Source organism: Sus scrofa, chromosome 4, assembly GCF_000003025.6.
Source record: "Sus scrofa isolate TJ Tabasco breed Duroc chromosome 4, Sscrofa11.1, whole genome shotgun sequence".
Taxonomy (NCBI): Eukaryota; Metazoa; Chordata; class Mammalia; order Artiodactyla; family Suidae; genus Sus; species Sus scrofa.
In genome coordinates, this window is record NC_010446.5 from 57,631,176 (window position 1) to 57,650,387 (window position 19,212).

Genomic DNA, 19,212 nt, shown 5'->3' on the forward strand with positions numbered 1-19,212 from the left:
TGTGACATCTAGAAAGTGTTGGCATCAGTCTCAGCTTTACCACCATCCACTTCAGGACCTTGGAAAGCTCCATAACCCCTCCAGTCCTCAGTTTCCCTCTGTGCCTAATGCCTAATGCACATGGACTTAATAAGCTCCTCAGAGCTCATTCATATGGAAGGCCAAAGTAAGTCCAAGTTTTATTAAGGATGCATGAGGAGAAACTGAGGCTACTATTTCCCTTTTCTAACCTGCCTCTCAATTATTCTTCCTGGAGACAGTTCCATCACTTTTGTATAACCAAACATTTGTTCACATTTTAGGTTGCTCTTTAGTACCTGCAGATGAAATGTGTTCTGAGCCTCAATGCCACTGCCCTTCCTGCAAGGGTGACAACACTCTGCCATTGGTACATATGTCTACACTTATTTTTATTCTGAAGCTTCTCTCTCACTGTCTGGTTTGTGAATTATGTGTCTGCTTTCCGTTTCCTGCCACAGTGTTCACTCCCCACCAGTCATCCATTTTTCATCAGTAGACATGTACAATCATCACTCTCATTGGTAATCCTCTCACTGTACCAAACAAAAAACATATTTATTTTCGTTGCTGTATTTAACCCCATCTCTTCTCACTTTTCAGTGAAACTGGCTTTAAGATTAAAATGACCAGAAGAAGAGAACAGATATAGAACGCTTATCCCCTGGTCTTCTTAGTCACAGATAATCACCTTCAGAAAGGATAGAATAATTACCTATTAGCCTCCTATTTATTTTTCATAAATTACATGGAATAAAAATATATTGATAACACATTTGATCTCAATAAACTTAAATGACTGCAATACCATACATAAGGAAAAATATGTACATTAGTAAGTATAATATTTATTATCAATTGATAGAACTAAAATTGTTTATGTCTCCATTATGATTTCAAAAAATTATGGAATTAAAGATGATTGAATTTTTTAATATTTAGGACAAAATGTATATTAAAGGAAATAATAGTCACCAAAATACAAGTAATATCTCATTAAAATATTTCAAAAGAAAAATAATATAGAACTACAATCATAATGCATGTCTCAGTGCTGCCTTTTAGGATATGTGATTGAAAGCTTATCAAAAAAGTTAAAATTTTTATAACTAAATCTAATCTCAGGTTGGGACCAACACTTTTTCATTTTGTCACTGAACAGTCTGAATGTTAGGTACAGGTCAAATGTCCATGATAATTCTCTGTCTCTCAATTTCCCACAGTCCCAATGAGTCATATAGCATGACAGAACAGATGGGAGTATTTTATGATGATTCTCCTTCATTATCTGGATGAGACTAGCAAAGACATTTTTCAGCAAGACATCTGTAATCACAGCTCTAAGTCAGAATAAATCAATAAATCTTGTTCAATGCTAGTAAATACTGTAGATGATAAAGTAGAAGATGAAGAAGTGCAAAGAATAACTGTCATTTCAGTTTTAAAATGCATTTTGAGGACTGATCATAGAAGAAGGTCTGTTGAAGATATAGAGATAACTGGCACATGAGACAGATGGTTTTAATAAACCAAAGACCTATAATCCAATTGAATCCTGTTCCTGCCTCCACTGAGTGCTGGTTCTCAAGATAATCACTTTGAACAGATTCACAATATTCTCCATGGTTGTCATTGCCCCAAACAATTTTGAAACACCCTTTTTGGTAGAGATATGCATCTTTCAGAGGACAGAATGACTTGTTTGTGATTGGTCCTATTTTTTATTGTCTTTTCAAATAGATCATTAGCATATAAGCATTCATAGAAAATGGTTAAGAGCATAGAATCCAGGAGGTCTCATCATGGCTCAGCAGAAACAAACCCGACTGGTATCCATGGGGATTCGGGTTCAATCCCTGGCCCTGCTCAGTGGGTTAAGGATCCAACGTTGCCATGAGCTGTGGTGTAGGTCGCAGACAGGGCTCAGATCCCACATTGCTGTGGCTGTGGCATAGGCCAGCACTTAGCGCTCCCAATCTGCCCTTAGCCTGGGAACTTCCATATGCCACATCTGTGGCCCAAAAAACAAACAAACAGGAAAAAAAGACCATGGAATCTGGATCAAAGACTCATCACCTCTGGACAAGCCAACAGGAAGAGATAATTGGGAATATGAACAGCAACACCACCCTGAATCTTTCAAGCCTTTGATGGTGGTGGCTCTCACTTTTGCAGTTCCCTGCAAGGATGCCATGTTGCTTTCAGCTAAACATCCTGGCAGGGAGGGAAAATTAGAGGTTTCCACTTACCCTTCCTACCACAATAACCCTAACATCCTGGATTAGAGGACCACTGCAGGGATTCTGCTAGATGCCAAGTGTGTTTGCCAGAGGTGAATTACGCATTTAGGAACAGGAGAAAAAAATCACAGGGTAAGTCTGTGGACCTATTGGGCACTTGGTGATTCAAACTTGGAACATAACTTCATTACTGCCTGATTATTATAAAGCTCACACTGGTACTCTGAGTCTCTGAAGATTAGTGTCAATATCCAAGGGTTTATATATTTCATTTTCTCCAGTGCATAATTACTCTAGTAATTGGCCTCCAATTTCTTTTAACACAACTGGAGGAAAGATAAATGGTAGATTCCTATGATAGTGTTTCAAGGGACACAAACTCTCCTTCAATCAATAAGCTTTTGGTCTGGGAGTTCCCATTGTGGCTCATTGGGTTAAGAACCTGATATTGCATCCATGAGGATGTGGGTTCAACCTCTGGCCTCCATCAGTGGGTTACAGATCCAGCGTTACTTTGGCTGTGGCCCAAGCCTGCAGCTGCAGCTCTGATTTGACCCCTAGCCTAGGAACTTCCATATGTCGCAGGTGTAGCCAGCCCCCCCACCCCCCAAAAAAGCTCTTGGTCTGTAAACTACTTTCAGGCTGGAATTAAGGGAGAAGACATGCTTTTCTCTGTGGTGACTCAAATTACAAATCTGGCACACTACCTGGAATTTTTCTTGTTCCACATCAAATAATGTTTTGTTAGTTTGCACATCTACTTTATTTTTAGGGACATTAAATTGATTATCCCCTACTGAATATTTCTGTGAATCAAAACTGCAGTTCAAATGTGCGTTGCACTAATATGCCCACTTGGTCTCTGTCAGTTAAATGTTTCATTACTCTCATGAGGAGCCCAACACTACCTGATCTATTAAAGGCATTCACATATTTTAAGGACATGGATGTACCTCTCACCTATGTAACTTCTCAGTGACTTAGTCCTTCAGAAAAAGCGATTTGGGAAGGTTTTATTGCGCATCATAAATCCATTCCAACTTGCTCATTTCCCTAAGCCCTTGGATTCTTTCCTCTCTGTAATACCAAGGAAGTTCTGGTATCTCAACCTCACTGAGTGACCACTGAGCCAAATTTTTTCTCAACCAACCAGGGGAAAACATTAGAGCCCCTTCCTCCTGCCACAGCCAACACATTACATTCAGACTCTCTGGTAGATGCACCCATATCAATAAACTTGACATTATCCATTTGTAAACATTTTGCAATTCATTTTGGAGTACAAGCTATTTTCTCCCAGGTACCTTTGAGCATAATCCTTGGAGCATGCTGAGATTCAACCCTAGTTTCAAGGTGGTTGGGGTGAATCCTGACAGAAAAAAAAAGAGCATTCCTAATAAGATAACTGTAGCAGGAAAAGTTATTAGAGAATCTTCTATTAGAGAAGGCTAATCTTCACAAACACAGAAGTGAAAGCCGCTTCCACCAGCAAAGAAACTTCAGTGGTTCAGATGGTAGACATTCTTAACATGATCCAAGTCTTCCCAAATATTTTATTCCACGTCCAGGGTCTATTTCTCCCCAGTCGACTTTCACATGAGAGAATTCATGAGGCTGTGAATTTACCTTTTGTAGCGCATACAACTGAATTTTGTTTCTGATTTTTCTGAGATTATCATCAAACTTTTGGAAATAAAAGATGATACTTACATACATATTTTTGCCATGCCTGCAGCATGTAGAAGTTCACAGGGCAGGGATCAAACCCTCACCACAACTGTAACCAGAGCCACAGCAATGATCCTTAATCTGCTGAGCCACAAGGGAATTTCAAGAGATGCTATTTAGATTCACTAGAGAAATTCTCTGGCTCTCCAAATGTGATTTGGCTGAGAGTCACATGTCTTGGAAGTCTAAGGATCTGAGAAACTATTTTCTTTCTGAACGTGCCTCCTTGCATCTCACTCCACGTGGTTTTGATCATCATCCAAGTCATAAAAGTTAGAAGTAGCTGCCACTTCCATTCTCCAAACACAATACAATGCAATGACTTAGCTACAAATGATTAATATTTAGAACATAAAAAAAGAATTTCTGCAATAATAAGAGAAAAACTAATCAACAAGAAAAAATAAGCAAGACAAACGAACTGCCAGTTGCACACAGGGAGATGGCCAGTGAAGGCATGGTAGCCTGATGAACTGAGTACTTAAGTGGTCCTTTTTATTACTAATTTGTTGTTGTTTTAAAATTTAATTTGGTGATGTTAATAAAGTAGTAACAGTTTCTTTTGATTAATGTCTTCTGGGTAACTTTTTGCTGTTTTTCTGCATCATCAAGTTGCTAGGTCTCAATTGCACACAGCTGATTTTAAAAATAGCTATTTTCACTGGTGAAGTTATGTTTACATTTATGTGATTATTGCTATATTTGGAACTATTTCTACCATTTTATTTTGTGTTTGCTGTTTGCCTTGCTTTTATGGCCTTTTTTTCTTTTTCATGCTTCAAGGTTGATTTTTAAACACTTATTTTATGTATCTCTTCTATTCTTTTAGAATTTATACATCTTATTTCTATTTTTCCAATGGCTTTTCTGAAAATTTTAATACTGAACTTAATATATCTATTCTCTTTTCAAATAATAAGAGAATTTAAAACACTTTCTGACCAGTTTCATCCTATCTTTTATCCTAACATTATGTTGAATTTTCTATATCTTATTTGTTTATTTCACAGTGTAGACATTATTGTTTTAGGAGTTCCCATCATGGCTCAGGGGTTAACGAATCTGACTAGGAACCATGAGGTTGTGGGTTCAATCCCTGCCCTTCCTCAGTGGGTTAAGGATGCAGCATTGACATGAGCTGTGGTGTAGGTCACAGATGCCGCTTGGATTTGGCATTGCTGTGGCTGTGGAGTAGGCTGGCAGCTACAGCTCCGATTAGACCCCTAGCTTGGGAACCTCCATATGCCACGGGTGTAGCACTAGAAAAGACAGGAAAAAAGAAAAAGAAATTATTGTTTTATATATTCAATGTTTGTTTATATTTACTCACCTTTTTTAACATGTGAATTTTCTTACACATTTAATGTTGCATCTCACACTTTTTCTGGGATAATATTCCTTCTTTCTGAAGTACATCCTTTCCAAGTTCCTTTCGTGAGTATCTGTTGAGGATAAACTCAGTAATGATTTGCTCTATTTTTTTTCTCACTCTCATTCTTAAATAGAATAAAAATTTCAGAATATTTTTTCTCACAACTTTAAAAATATCTTCCAATGGAGTTCCCATTATGGCTTAGCAGGTTAAGAACCCAACTAATATCCATGAGGATGTGACTTCACTCAGTGGATTAACGGATCTGGAGTTGCCACAAGCTGCTACCTAGGTTGCGGATGAGGCTCAGATCTGCTATTGCTGTGGCTATGGTATAGGCTGGCAGCTGCAGCTCCAATTTGACCCGTAGTCTGGGACACTCCATATGCCATGGTGCAGCTCTAAAAAGACCAAAAAAAAAAGAGAGAGAGAGAAAGGAAAAGAAAAGAAAATAGCCATCTACTCTCTTCTGGCTTCCATTGTTATGAAATCTGCTGTCAATTTTATACACATGTAGGTTCATTTCTCTCTGGTTTTAAAATTTTTTATTGAATTATAGTAATGGTACGATAGTATATGTCACAGGTATGAAATATACTGATTCACAATTTTTAAATGTTATTCTTCATTTATAGTTTCTATAAAATATTGGCTATATTCCTTGCATTTGTAGCTTATGTTATACATAATAGCTTCTGTATCTTAATCTCTACCCATATATGACCATTTCCACTCTTTCCTCTCCCCAGTGATCACCAGTGATTTGTTTTCTATATATGTGAGTCTGCTTCTTTTTTATTATATTTACTAGTTTGTTGTAATTTTTTAGATTCCACATGCAAGTGATATCATACAATATTTTTCTTTGACTTCTTCACCTAATATTATAATCTCTAGGTCCAGCCATGTTGCTGCAAATAACAATGTCTCATTCTTTTTATGGCTGAGTAGTATTCCATTGTATATGTATACCACATCTTCTTTATCCATTCATCTGTGGATGGAAAGTTACATTACTTCCATATCTTGGCAATTATAAATAATGCTTCTATGAGCTTTGGGGTACATGTACTTTATCAAAACGGTGTTTTTGAGGTTTTTTGATATATTCTTGGGAATGGAATTACTGGGTTATATAATGGTTCTAGTTTTAGATTTTTTGAGAAACCTCCCTACAGTTTTCACAGTGGCTGCATCAAACGGCATACAAGTGTTCCCTTTTCTCCAAATCTTCACTAACGTTTGTTATCTGCGTTTTTTGATGATAGCCATTCTGACTTGTTTGAGGTTATATCTCACTGTGGTTTTGATTTGCATCACCCTGGTGATTAGTGATGTTGAGCATCTTTTCATGTGTCTGTTGGCCATCTACATTTCCTCTTTGGAAAAATGTCTATTCAATTCTTCTGCCCATTTTTTAATTAGGTTGTTTTTTTTCAATGTTGAGTTATATGAGCTGTTTATACATGCTGGATGTTAACCTCTTATTGGTAATACAATTTGCATTTATTTTCTTCCATCCAGTTAGTTGTTTTTCTCATTCACAGAGCTCCCTTTATCTTTGGTGATATTTTAGGAAACTCTGGTGACTTAGGGTATTGATATCATCTTCTTTTTATCTGCTTAAGGTTCATTTATGCTTCTTGAATACAAAGATTCAAGTCTTTATACAATTATTGAAAATCTTAAGCTTTATCTCTTTAAATAAATCTTTTTCTTCATTTTTTCAATTCTCTTAAAATTCCCATTGTATTGATTAAATTTTTTATGACAAGTATGTTTGACTATATTTTTCATTACAAGTTTTGGGATTTTTTGTTTCTTTCTAAAATATATTTGTTTTTTTTATTATTTGTTCTTCTTTCTCATATTTTTTATGTTGCAGTTGTTCTCATCCACTGCACTCATTTCTCATTAAAGGTAATTATGCCTAATTTCCTTGTGTTTAATTTTAATTGTGAATGTATACTCAGTGGACTTTTTCTATGGAATTTTCACCTGACATGAGAAGGCATCCTCCTTCAAAGAACACATTTTTCTTAACGACAAATGTTCAGCACCTTAGTTCACTCTCTTTATTTTGTCCTTTTTTTCTGTTTCACTGTACTTGTCTTTTGCTATGTGTGTTATATTCTGTTTGCCTTTGAATCAACTTTAGTTCTCAGCTTGAGGTTCGCAAAGCACAGGAATGGTATAAATTTAAATTCCAAACCAATGTGGTTACACATTCTCATAGGAGACACTTTTGTTCCTTGTTTACCCACTGAAACTAATCTCAGAAACAAACAAGCTTTGCTTCTACTGTTGTTCATAACAAATGTTCTTTGGTGGGTTTTTTTGTTGTTGTTGTTTTATTTTTTTTTTTTTCCGTCTGCTCTTTTTTTTTCTTTTGTTTTCTTTTCTTTTTTTTTTTTTGGCTTTTTAAGGCCACACCCACCACATATGAAAGTTCCCAGGCTAGGGGTTGAATCAGAGCTACAGCTACCAACCCACACCACAGCTACGGCAACATGGGATCTGAGCCGCGTCTGCAACCTACACTATAGCTCACGGCAACACTGGATCCCCAATGCACTGAGCAAGGCCAGGGGATTGAACTTGCATCCTCATGGTTATGAATTGGAGTCAGATTTGTTTCCACTGTGCCACAAGAGGAATTCCTCCATCTACCCTTTTATTAATAATATTTTAGCTCTTTTGATCGTCAACTTTATTCAGGGGTTTGCTTCTTTTTTAAAAAAAAATTATTACTCAATGAATTTTATTACATTTATAGTTGTACAGTGATCATCACAACCCAATTTTATGGCATTTTAATCCCAAACCTCCAGCCCATCCCCCACCCCCCAGACTGTCTCCTTTGGAAACCATAAGTTTTTCACTTCTAACTTCCTTCCCTATGTCTAGGTCCAAGGCCTGGTCTCCTGGGAGAACTTCTTGATTTTTGGAACTCTTCCTCAGGGAAGTTATGCATTTCAGTTTTATTTCCTAACCAGTTTTCTAACTCTTTTTTTTTTTTAACTCCAGGGATTCCTTCCCTAGAACTTAATAGTTTAATTGTGAACACATTAAAAATGATTTGTCATATTTCATCCACATAGAAATGTACATTATAGTGAAGCTATACTTTCACAAGTATGTATTCTGCTGGAGTTCTCGTCTTGGTGCAGTGGTTAACGAATCTGACTAGGAACCATGAGGTTGCAGGTTCGATCCCTGGCCTTGCTCAGTGGGTTAAGGATCTGGCATTGCCATGAGCTGTGGTGTGCGTCGCAGACGTGGCTCGGATCCCGCGTTGCTGTGGCTCTGGCGTAAGCTGGCAGCTACAGCTCTGACTAGACTCCTAGCCTGGGAACCTCCATATGCGGTGGGAGTGGCTCAAGAAACAGCAGAAAGACCCAAAAAAATAAATAAATAAATAAAATTATACTATGTATTCTGCTAATATAAGGCACAAATGAACCTCTCCACAGAATAGACTTGTGGCTGCCAATGGGGGAGGGGGAGAGAGTGGGGTGGTTGGGGAGCTTGGGTTAATAGATACAAACTATTGCCTTTGGAATGGATTAGCAATGAGATCCTGCTGTGTAGCCCTGGGAACTATCTCTAGTCACTTATGATGGAGCATGATAATGTGCGAAAATAGAACGTGTACATGTATGTATAACTGGGTCACCATGCTGTACAGTAGGAAAAAATGTATTGGGGAAATAACTATTAAAAAAATAAATAGGAGTTCCCGTTGTGGCTCAGTGGTTAACGAATCCAACTAGGAACCATGAGGTTGAGGGTTTGATCCCTGCCCTTGCTCAGTGGGTTAATGATCCAGTGTTGCCGTGAGCTGTGGTGTAGGTTGCAGACGCGGCTTGTGGCTCTGGCGTAGGCCAGAGGATACAGCTCCGATTTGACCCCTAGCCTGGAAACCTCCATATGCCATGGGAGTGGCCCAAGAAACAGCAAAAAGACAAAAATAAATAAATAAAAAATAAAAATAAATAAATAAATAAAAGTATGTATTCTGCGTTACTGCCAGAAATACATGTCCTAAAATTTTCATTTTAACTTAATCTTTGATGTAAGAGCTCCTTAAAGGATAATTTTTAATTTCCATATAATTGTGACAATTGCTGTTTAATTTTGAGATTCATAATGAAAAGTTATTCTAAAATATGACCCAATTGGGGAATTTACTGGGATTTCTTGTGCGGTCTAGTGTATCATGGATTTAATAAATCCATTTTCATCAAAAATGAAAAGGAAGATTTTTGTTTGTTTGTCTGTGGCTACACCTGCAGCATATGAAATTTCCCAGGCCAGGGATTGAATCTGAGCTGCACCTATGCTGCAGCTGAAGCAACACCAGATCCTTTAACCCACTGCACCAAGCCTGGGATTGAACCAGGACCTCCACAGAGGACCAAGTCACTGCAGTCAGATTCTTCACCCACTGCACCACAGAGGGAACTACAATGATAAAATATTTTTAAAGGAAGAAATTTAAATTATCAGTCAAGTAATTAAGTCTACTAATTAAAGTGTTTTATGTCCTTATTTTGTGTCTTATCCCTTGTCAAAAACTGAAAGTGGTCATGACATGTCCTAAAACTATTGCACTGTCTTAACTTCCTATTTCCTGCAGTAGATTTTGCTCTTTATATGTTAATACCATGTAATTTGCTGCTTCAATTTTGTTTCTATTATGTCTTCAGTGTAAATAGTAGCGTTTATCTTTCTTCCATTTATTTGTTTTGTTTGGGAATTATGTCTCAGTGAATATTCACAGTCTCACTCCTAAAAACAGATTTTCTTTGCTGAAAATGACTTTGCCTACCTTTTTATTGTATACTTTTTTCTGCTATTTTGGTTTGGTTATCTTTTGCATATGGTGCCTACTTAGATATTTTGGAGTGGCCAAATTTTAATCTTTGTGTTTCAATAGTGAATTTAATCTTTTTTTATTTGTAGTTGTATATGAAATATTTAGTCATATGAGCATCACTGCATGTCATGCTCTGTTTATTTCATGCTTTCTTTGTTTCTTTTTCACTTGTCTTTCTCTATACAGATACTGTTTTTGCTTAGTTTCTGTTTTTGCCACCCTCTTTTTATGTTTCTAGTGATTACTTAAAATTCACATTTAAAATGTACTAAGAAAGATAGATAGATAAATAGAGATAGATAGATAGATAGATAGATAGATAGATAGATAGATAGATAGAAAACATCTATTGACCTCTATGAAAGATGAGAAACCTAGCAGGCTTTACTTCCTCATCTCCTGCCATCAACCCCATTCCACCTCTTTTTAATAAAAGATCATCTGCATTCTTAGGTCCCATTTGGTATTAATGCATGATATGCAGCTTCCCTTAAATTTTTTAAAATACTTGCATGAATTTTTAAGCTGTTGCTCAAATAAAGCAATGTTCAAATAGTTTCAAGGCTTACTGGCTGACATTTTATACCACAACTTCCTCATTTTTGTGATCTCTATTTTAATTAATCTCTTATTTGGTAAATTTTTGTTTGTTTGTTTTTTTAATCAGAAGTGAATGTTGACAGTGTATTTTCTGAAAGTCTGCATACGAGAAAAGAAATTTCTGTTGCCAAATCACATGACCAATAATCTGCCTGGTATGGGATTTTTCAGTGGCAATATTATTTCTCAAAAATACTATTTTTCTGTTTTGTTCCCAGGCATCTAGCAATGGAGGGTTAATTCTTATGCCCTGCTGGGTTATGATATTAACCTTTTGAAAACATATTTTAGGTCATAGATCCAGTTGTCCTCAGAAAAAAAGTGAGGTTATCAGATCCCTGCATAATTCAAGCAGTGCCTTTGCCTCTCTACTAATTCTTCCCTGTTGTCTCTGAGTAACAGGCTATGGCTAACTGGCTGCTCATACCAGAGAGAGGGCATGGCAACACTGGGGTCTATCTGCATCAGGAGCCAATCTTCATGCTTTCAACTCTCCACTTGGTTTGAACTGCCTATGACCACAACAAATCCTGCCACCTTCTAAATCTATTGGTGGAGCCCCAAACCACATGTCTGAAAAAGAGAAAAGCAATTCAGGTGTCATCCTACAAGTCTACTTTGCCTGCATCATTCCACTCCTGATTTAAGTAATAAAAATATTTCACTTCCTATCCTCTTTCCATACTCATGCATATTTCTTTTTTTTTTTTTTTTTTTTTTTTTTGTCTTTTTGCCTTTTCCGGGGCTGTTCCCTCGGCATATGGAGTTCCCAGGCTAGGGGTCTAATCGGAGCTGCAGCCACTGGCCTACGCCAGAGCCACAGCAACACAGGATCCGAGCCGCGTCTGCAACCTATACCACAGCTCACGGCAATGATGGATCCTTAACCCACTGAGCGACACCAGGGATCGAACTTGCGTCCTCATGGTTCCTAGTTGGATTCCTTAACCACTGCGCCACAATAGGAACTCCACTCGTGCATATTTCTGAATCCAACCATTGTGCATCATAAGAAGAGTATATGGCCCAGCTTCTTAACATAAGGAGAGTGTATGGCCCAGCTCCTTAACTCTTGATATCATCAACACAAAACAAAAATTCCTTGGCATAAAAGTAGATCATATACCTCCATGGAATACATACCAAAGAGCCCTGCTTTGTGATCTCTATTTTAATTAATCTCTTATTTGGTGAATTTTTGTTTGTTTGTTTTTTTAATCAGAAGTGAATGTTGACAGTGTATAGGAACTGTACTTGGTTTCCTATACCATGTGCCTTTGTGAAGGATATTAAGGAAAATCATCTTATGAAACTCTTAAGTGTATTCACCATAAGATAGTGGTAAAATAGTGTGAATTACATTGCACAGTAAGGCTGTCATCTGGAAGTTCAGCCTCATCCTAGGTTTTAAAACATTCCCATTCCCTAAGTATGGACATTTCTAATCTTGTCCACATAATACATCCTTATCTCTAAATTTAAGCTATTGTCTTGTAGCTCAGTTTGAGTAACTGAGATCTGCCCTAGTAAGGCCACATCATTTCTAGCAGGTATTTGTGCTGCTTTGTCCTTATCAGTCTGCCTAAATGATGGAGTCCCTATGATGGAGTGAGGGCTCTCTGATGCTTGATGGACTGCCTTGAAATAAACTCTTCCTACACAGTCATTCTCAGCCTAGTATTCTCCATGCCACTCTTGGCCATTGTCCACATGTCACTCTTGCCCACTGTACTTTTTGTCAGAGCCTTATTTCCTTCCATTTGCCCACTTCAGAGGTTTCCAAAAAACTCTGCCACATTTCAGTGGGCCTAGACAGCCCTGAGAACCTACATTCTTAAATTCAATCTGTTCTACCACCTAGCAAGCCACCACTTCTAACATCATACTTCTTTTTCACCAGAATTAAGGCAATTCTCAAGGCTTTATCTGAAATTGCCTACAGGTGAGTAAGGTCTTCTGTAGAGGCAATAAATATTTGCAGAGTGACTGACTGATCATGCCATAAGGTACGAGGTTTTAGGGCGCTTTCCCTGATACTGAAATTCAGTTCTCTCAGTTTAGGATGATGCTTACTCCACACCACATAATTTACTTCCTTTTCCCATGTAAATAATTCAAGTATACTTTGCCTTTTTTTTTTTCATTTATTTCTCTGATCATCTTCATGAAGGAAACCATGAATGGTTTTTCCTCCACTACTGAGTAGCACAAAGAAGAAAGAAACACATTAAGTACCTCCCTTTTGTTTCACATGCATCTAAGTAAAATTCCACAGTATTTCTACAAAGCATTCCAACAAGTAAAAACTCATTATTAATTTATGGGCAATTTTTATTCTGTTTAACTCAAGAAAAAGCCAGAGGAAGGAAATTTTTCAGAAATTCTCTCTGGGAGTTCCTGTAATGCCTCAGCGGTTAATGAATCTGACTAGCATCCATGAGGATGCAGGTTTGATCCCTGGCCTTGCTCAGTGGGTTAAGGACCTAGCATTGCCATGAGCTGTGGTGTAGGTCACAGACACGGCTAAGATCCTGCTTTGCTCTGGCTTTGGTGTAGGCCAGCAGCTACAGCTCTGATTTGACCCTAGCCTGGGAAATTGCATGCCATGGGTGTGGCCCTAAAAAAAAAAAGAAAAAAAAATCCTGTCTGAATAATTTCTCTTCAAAGTATGGATTGAAAATTTCTATTTTGAATTGATCAGTAAAAACCAAGACAACTTAACCCTTTTAACAAAGGTTTTGTTTCTGTGGTATTTTATCTTCTTGAATCTTTATGTGGGTTTTTTGAGCTTTTTTATGACTTTGAACATAGTTATTTCTATTTATCAATGTGAATTTGGTTTTTTAAATTTTATTAAAGTATAATTGATTTCCAATGTTCCTTCAATTTCTGCTGTACCGCAAAGTAACTCAGGCATATATATATTATATATATATATATAAATATATAATATATACATATATTATATATATATATATAAAATTTTTCACACTATCTTCTGTCATGTTCTAACACAAGAGACTGTATACAGTTCCTTGTGCTATACAGGACGACACCTTACCTATCCATTCTAAATGCAATAGTTAACCTCAAACTCCCCGTCCATCCCCTTATTGAGTGCATATTTCAGCCATAATTTTTCCCAAGATTTTCATGTGTGCTACCTCACTTCATCTGAGAGGGCCCCCCAAGACAAGATCATTATCATTGTTTCATGGATGAAAAAACTGAGACCAGACAGCTCTCAAGTTCATCTCACTGTCAAATGAACTTCTACTACAAGCATTCTGGATGGACCGGGAAAGAGAGACCCAATCATGAGTACGAAAATATTGGCCTAGCACATAGTGATGCTATGAAAAAAAATATAGGCATGTTTTATTTTATTTAAATAAATACCACTATCAGGCACTGTTCTATTTGTAAGTAAATATCCATAATGAACAATTATCAACTCATTTAATTTGCAGAACAACATGGTGAGATAAGTACTATTATTATCTCCACTTTACAGATGAGAGAACTGAGGCACAGAGAAACGATAACATGTTCCAGTAAACTCAGTGAGTGATAAAGTAGAATTTCAGATCCCAGCAGTCAGGCTTCAGTGTCCATGCTCATCATCATCATGCTAAAAATCAAGGTTAAGAGAGCAGAAACAAGTCTCTACAGAGCATTAACAAGTAATGCGATGCTTCATAATGCTTTCTGCAGATTTGAGGGTTTTGATGTTTGCATATAGCTTATCTCATTGAGAATAACAATGCTCTATGCACTTCTGCTCAGGTTTTTCAAAAGTATGGTAAAGGATGAGAATCAATGACTGGCAAGGGAAATTAAAATGAATGTCCATGGGCTCTCTTGCTTGGGAAGGATATTTTCGAAAAATGTATTATTCATTTGGGGGATGACAACATCTGAGTGAACACCATCCATCAAATATTAAATTTGAAATGCAAAGGGTATCCAGGATATACACTATCCAGAAGTATTTTCCTGCATAAAAATGTTAAATCATCCAAAATTCTAACCTGAAGATACTACTTCTTTCACACTAATAAAGAGTTGTTTATTTTGAAAAAAGTAAAATAAATTCCATCTCATGTGACGCACTGTTAAAGGTGGCACCAGAAAATGTATTTTATGCATTTGTTTTTATTATAGTTGATTTACAACGTTCTGTCACTTTCTGCTGTACAGCAAAGTGACCCAGTCACACACACACACACACACACACGCATATTTTTTTTCTCACATTATCCTCCATCATGTTCCATCACAAGTGACTAGATATAGTTCCCTGTGCTATACAGAAGCACCTCATTGCTTACTCACTCCAAATGCAATAGTTTGCATCTACTAATCCCAAGCTCCCAGTCCATCCCATTCCCTTCCCCTTCCCCTTGGCAACCACAAGTGTGTTCTCCATGTCCATGTGTTTGTTTCTTTTATTTAGAAAGGTTCATTTGTGCCATATATTAGATTCCAGATACAAGTGATCTCATATGGTATTTGTCTTTAAATTTATTCTTTTCATTTTTCTCCATTTTTGTGGCTCCCTGCTTGTCCTTGGGAATTTGTTTCTTTAACCACTTTATCAGTCGGTGTCTGCCCCCTGTGGTAAGCTGAGGAGTCAGCAGTCTTCTGTGTTTTTCAGTTCAGGTTACAGAATGTGCTTGTTGAGAACCTTAGAATTTCAGGAGCTTTTTAGGGTGTGGCAGGGCCAGGAGAGGATTAGGGGAGGGGGACACAGCACTCAGAATGTCCCATGCTTCTGAGGGAGCTAGAATATTGCAGGGCCCCACTGTGGCATATTTCCTGGGCACCTGTGACCACAGCTGTGAAAACGCTGATGCAGGAAATAATCACTGTGGGTTACAGAGCTTGTGACTTCCGTGGGAAACCTTAGGTGTTTAATATTTTACCTCATTTACAAATGGCTTTTAAATTACCTAGTTAAAATTCAGTTATGCCAACAAATAGAATGCCTTTTTTGGTCCATAATGCTACTATTCAGGCAGTGTCTTTATTAAAATTTGTTGATACAACATATATATGTGTATGTATGTATATATGTGTGTGTGTGTAGGTATATATATGTATGTGTATATATACATATATGGAATACATTCATAAGCAGTCTGGAGAGAATATGAGGTTAAAGGAGGTGGCGAAGCAAAAATTGGAGTTCCCTTGGTAGCTCAGTGGAAACAAATCTGACTAGTATCCATGAGGATGCAGGTTCAATCCCTGGCCTTGCTCAGTGGGTTAAGGATCCAGCGTTGCTGTGAGCTGGGGTGTTGCTCAGACGTGGCTCAGATCTGGCGTTGGCTGTGGTGTAGGCCTGTGGCTACAGCTCTGATTTGACCCCTAGCCTGGGAACTTCCATATGCTGTGAGTGCAGCCCTAAAAAGACCAGAAAAAAAAAAAAAGAAGGAAGAATGTATCAATGCTGACTCTGAATGAATTTATTTCACCACTACTCAAGAGTTTCTGCTTTGTTTTTTACTAAGACAACATTCTAGTTATGGTGAAATACCATTGACTTCACCTTGGGAATGGAATTAAAATACCTGATTCAAATTAAATGTAATGGGAAGAAGCAGGCTAGCTCATAGCCTTGTGAAGCAATGGAAGGCAATATACCAACCAAGGCAGCTAAGGGTCCCGGATCCAATCCCAGGTCTCTCCCTCGTCTGCTCCAATGCCTTAGGAAATCTACTGAACTTTTGTGCACGACAATTGTCATGACCATGAAATAGGGCTGATGGCGCTACCATATGAGCAATCTGTGAGAAACTTTCAAGTCAGTTACAGGGACCATAGGTAAAAGCCAGAGTGCTCCCAGGAAATGCCCCTCCCAAGAAATGTCCCACTACAAGACACCTGGCAAGTGACAGGGAAATGTGACTTGAAGCCTTGCTTATAAGTTGCTTGACATTTGAAAGGGAAGGGTTTCTGGGAGATCCAGGACTCTTCATTCCTGGAAAGAACAAGCCTGGCCGTGACCTGCTCTACCTGCAGGAAACATGTGGATAATTCTCTTTTCAATTTCATACCCACATAATATTTGTGGAAAAGCATACTTAAAATTTCCTCCTAGGAAAAAACCCATAGCCTATTATTTTTAATTTTTTATTATAGTTGATTTACAATTTTGTGCCAATTTCTGCCATACAGTAAAGTGACCCTGTTATGCATGTATACACATTACTTTTCTTACCTTCTCTTCCATCATAGTCTATATATAGCTTGGATATAGTTCTCTGTGCTATACAATAGGACCTCCTTGCTTATCCATTCTAAATGTAATAGTTTGCATTTACTAACCCCAAACTCCCAGTCCATCCCACCTGTGACCTATTATTTAATAATTGTTAACTAAAATGATGTGACATTTCTATTAGAACAAGGTTTTAGGCTCTTTGTGTACAAAAGAGCCAAGATATGAGCTCATATGCCATAATACACAGCTGTTTGAATTGTTGATTTTCAACCATGAAACATAAAATTTCCTACTTATCTATTTTACTCTCATGCCTCTTCTAATCCACAGACTTGGGGACTCCCTCTGGTGGTTAAATAAAATATAATTCTTATGTTAATAATGTTAAACAAACAAACAAAAAGAAAAAAGGTCATATCTACATAAAATAACTTCTTGTATATATGAAAGTTCTTTGATTTTTAAGCTATGACACCCACCAGGGTATGGGGATGAGGAGGAGGAGGAGGAAGGGGAGGAGGATGGTGATGGTGATGAAGGATTCTATTCAACTCTGACATGGGTTGATTGTCAAAATCACAGATAAAAACAATCTGGCAAAAAACAAGCAGAAAAGGCAAAGCCAATTACAAACTTTTAAAAATGCATAAAGTTCACCAATGAACAAAATCCTAGAAAGAAATATGGACACCGAGAAAACATTCTGGGGTTCTGGGTTTCACAAACAGCACTAAAATTTCCGAAGGGCTTAAATATCAACAAATGCAGCAGAACAACAAGGAAGATACTGGTAACATTTTCACTGTTAGAGCCAAAACACTGTCTCTACAACTTTATTATTTTGCCCAGTTTTTTTCTGTCTATTCATCCAAAGCAAAACAGAATTGCTTTGCTAACAAAGACATCATTTGAAAGTCTGATAGATGGATTTATTTCTCCCTCATTCTTACATAGTTCTGATAAAAGAAGATGATTTGTTTTTCAGTTTTTTCTTAGCTCCTCTCTCCTTTTCACTGATATGGAGGGAGTATTATTCCGGTTATCAGTGTCTTTTAGAGAGGGGAGTGCACACCCTAACCGCTTGCTGGGTCATGGGGTGGTGGAGCTAAAAATTCTCTCCTGCTGAAATTATAGGGAGCATCAGATTCCTGCCACTGTCAGGGTTCTTTATCAAAATACGTTTTCTTGGTTTTTGATGTAAATACCACTGAACATGGTGGCCTGAGGATGTTCTAGAAGTAGAGGTAGAAGTGAAATGGTGGTTGCGATTTCTAGAAAATCTTCCAAGAATATAAAGAACACTTCCTCCTCCCTCTCATTCCAGTCTTCACCAAATTCTCCATGTCTATTTTTTCAAATAATGTCCTAAGGGACACCATAAAGAGGACAGGTTACATTAACCTCCTCCTCATTAACCTCCTCCTCCTTTGTACCTGATTGAAATGAATTTTAATTATTGTACTTTACGAACTAAAAAAAAAATGTTAAAGAGAAATGGTCTCAAATATAGAAAAACAAAATTATTTTTTCAGATTTATAAGATTAGCCTTGGGAGTTCCCATTGTGGCTCAGCAAATCATGAACCTGACTAGGATCCATGAGGATGCAGGTTCAATCCCTGGCCTCATTCATTGGGTCAGGGATCCAGCATTACCGTGAGCTGTGATGTAGGTCACAGATGTGGCTCAGATCTGGTGTTGCTGTGGCTGTGGTGTAGGTCAGCAGCTGTAGCTCGGATTGGACCCCTAGCCTGGAAACCTCCAAATGCCATGGTTGCAGCCCTTAAAAAAAAAAAAAAAAAAAAAAAAAAAGCCTTACAAATTTGAGCATTCTTAGAAATCATCAAACACTCTCATGTAAGGAAAATATATTTGCCCCCCACTTCTGAGTCTGTTTATATTTACATAGGTGTATCTGTTTACACATTCATCTTCATATAGCCCAGGTCATTTCTATAGCAAACACAGCCAGAGGGGGAAAAAGGAATTATCTGTCTCACCAGGTCACATTACCTCAGGCTCCCCTTCCTCTGGAGAAATCTACTGAGCTATTAAATGAACAATATGAGAAGAATCTTAGGAGCTATTTAAAAATGTAAGAGTTAATGGAGTTCCCATTGTGACTCAGTGGGTTAAGAACCTGACTAGTA

The 19,212-nt window shown here is 37.6% G+C and overlaps 1 long non-coding RNA gene across 1 annotated transcript in view; it reads right to left on the minus strand.

Moving 5' to 3' along the window:
• Positions 1–18,625, minus strand: part of LOC106510042 — a 186,691-nt gene extending 168,066 nt beyond the window's left edge. Inside the window, exons 1-2 of the long non-coding RNA XR_002343242.1 lie at positions 17,543–18,625; positions 5,317–5,428 (exon numbers count right to left, since the gene is read on the minus strand). This is a non-coding gene — a long non-coding RNA (uncharacterized LOC106510042). The remainder of the gene's footprint in view (positions 1–5,316; positions 5,429–17,542) is intronic.